The sequence below is a fragment of the Haliaeetus leucocephalus genome, unplaced genomic scaffold, assembly GCF_000737465.1.
Source record: "Haliaeetus leucocephalus isolate CR32 unplaced genomic scaffold, Haliaeetus_leucocephalus-4.0 Scaffold0, whole genome shotgun sequence".
Classification (NCBI taxonomy): domain Eukaryota; kingdom Metazoa; phylum Chordata; class Aves; order Accipitriformes; family Accipitridae; genus Haliaeetus; species Haliaeetus leucocephalus.
In genome coordinates, this window is record NW_010972436.1 from 18,464,366 (window position 1) to 18,467,303 (window position 2,938).

Here is a 2,938-nt window from a genome sequence, read left to right on the forward strand (position 1 = left end):
TTATATACTTAAGAGGATATCATAAAGACTGTAAAGCCCAAGCATTCCAGTACATTTAGTGATTTTTAAGGGTTTGAGTTTCTGACTGCCCAATTCTAGGTTTAGCTTCCAGAAATACTGTATTTTTTTCAGTTCCTCTTCATAAGGAGTTCTCTTCCTAAGTATACTGAATACCGCATTCTTTTTTGCTGAACTAGGAATCCTGATTTTAAAAAACTTATAAAATATAATTTTAACAATATATCACTAATATATTGAGAACTAACTTACATAGTCCCTTCCTCATCTCTTTGACGACAGATCAAGAAAGAACCAACTAATTAGTCTAATCTTTCTTGATTTTTGTGGACTAACAATCCTATCGTTCACGCACATTGTTCCTTCAGTGATACATTCTCTCTCCAGACTGCTGAGTTTCAGCTGTAGAAGAAACAGGAGTAGTTTCTATTACCACACAGCATCCATTGTCGATTTGTAATATTTTATTCATATCCGTGCACACATTCCTCAGCTACCAGCGTACCAAGGAAAAACATCAAATCTCTTTGATCTCAGCAGTGTGCCATTAAAAAATGGAAGCATTTAGTGATTAAGTTCTACATCCCCCACACTGAGAAGGGAATTAGAAGTGGCCCAGACAAGTAGAAAACTCATATTACTTTATGGAAAAAGTGCACTAGTTTGACTGTTTCTCAACCACAATAAAACTTAAAAATAAGGAAATAAAAATCAAACCAAACACATCTGTATTGACATGTCTATCAATATATAACACGTTTGTAACATTGAACTTTTAAAAAATTTCGTCTCAGAGTATTTTTCTCCTTTAATAACACAGTTAAGCTGCTTTGGGAAAAAAACCAAAGCAAACAGAACAAACTATCCATTAAAGAAAACTTCTACCTACAATGAGGCTGTCTCCATGTGCTGGTCTTTGAAGGGAATCATTTTCTCTCTCCCTCACACTCCTTCAGTTGCAGAAAGTGAGATGAGCTCTGCAATCATAAACTCTGAGTTAGCAGAATGAATGATACGGTGCAGTCTTCTTATTGGTCTGACGTGTTTGGTTTTCTGCTGAAGTGTTGCGTGGGGGTACGGCTTGGGGGAGACATGAAGACTGTATGTCTAAAGGGGTAAGTATCAGGAATTTTGAGGCCCCTGTAGAACAAGGATATAATGGGGCTCATGATATTTGAGAGCTTAAAATTAGACCTTTCTTTATTTCCTTTTCTTGACAAGAACTGCAGTCTGCTGAAAAATAGCTTGGCATTAAAGAAAAAAATTATATTGAGCTCCCTGATAAAAAAAGAATTAGGAATAGCAATTGTTTCACTGTTTTAGATTTTTAAGTAATCAATTCTTTATACAGCAGCTGCATGGTGACCACCTAATGGATCAATCATACTTCCTGCACTGCTTGAGGTATCTTCTGTTCTCCTAAATACCTACACTCAAAGCTAAGTTAAGTTTTATACCTTTTCCTGATCAGGCTCTAGCCTAGCCATCTTCCTTCGCACAGGGTTTCTTCCTCATAACAATTCTGTAGAAGTGAAAGAACTTACTAAGGAAAACATCACCTGTGCTCGCAGAAGCACCTGTTTGCCCAAGAATGAACACTGAGACACACTCCCCTCGGACGAACAGTAAAGCTTCATGTCTGATAAGACCTGACCTAATTTCAGGCACTATGATGTGCTTTATTGCCTCTACTAGCTAGGGATTTGGAACAATACAGCAACCTCGAAAACAGTTCCAAAGGGTACTTGAGCGTCCTTAGAATAGGTCTCCTAAGTTAATTGCAGCATTGTCTCTATGGGAATTTCTAGCAGGTACCCTGAAGGCAGGAATATGACTCTGATCAGTAAGGATTAAAAACAGGATCCAGAAGGCCCTCTCTGGATTCATTTCCGAGATGCAAAGATAGGCAGCAATGCATGGTACAGATAATTATTGCCAGCTGGTTGTGAGGTGATGTAGTTTTGCCACATTTGAGGTAAAAGGCAAGCTGAGGACTGGGAGCAGTCCTGGAAGATTATTCTTTCTAGTGGTTTTCTTTTTCCACATCCTGAGAAGAAACCACATGTTTTCCATTTGCCTAATTAACCGCAGTTAAAAACAAATTATGATCTGTATGAAATAACTAGAGCCATTTGACAAGACTTGTCTGTCCTTTGGTCAAACAGAAGAGCTCTTGAATCTCTTGGAATTCACCAGCTTTATATGGCTGAGGATATACTTTATTCCCCAACCTGGAAATCAGAAGAGTCCTACCGAGACAACGGTCTCCTGGCTTTCATAACCCACACGGAACAGGAGGCTCTTCCAGGAAATACTCTTCTCTCCTAAAATCCTCCTATTTATGTTTATCGCTTCCTTTTGAAGCCACAACTACTGAGCCTGACTCCACAGAAGCTGCTGTAGTAAGACCGAGAATATTCCGCGGCAGGGTCTGCAGCTCTGGGCGGGCACCTGGGCCCTCCCGCTGCTGCCCTGACAGCGTTTCCGAAGGCGACGACGTGCCCCGTCCCACCGCGAAGCCCGCAGAGCGTTCCTAGACTTACAGCCCTCGGTGAGGGCGGGCACTGACCGGTGAGGCGCCCTGCCTGACCGGGCCGCTGCCCGAAGGACGGGCTGTTGGCACCAGTTCCCTCCCTTCCCGCCTCGAGAGGGAAACGCCGCCCGAGCGCGGGCCGCCCTGCGGGGCTCTCGGGGGCTCCTGGGGGAGGCCGGACGGTGTGTCGTCGTCGTCGTCCCCCCCAGGCACAAGGCGCCCACCGGGCCGGGAGGAGGAGCAGGAGGAAGCGGCGGCACCGCCGCGATCGGGGCCGTGCCGGGGAAGGCCCCGGCCGAGGCGCCCGCCCCGCCGGCGGGGCTACGGCGAGTGCGAGGAGACAAAACACCTCGGGTGGGCGGGCGGCGCCGGCCCGCCCCCGCGCGC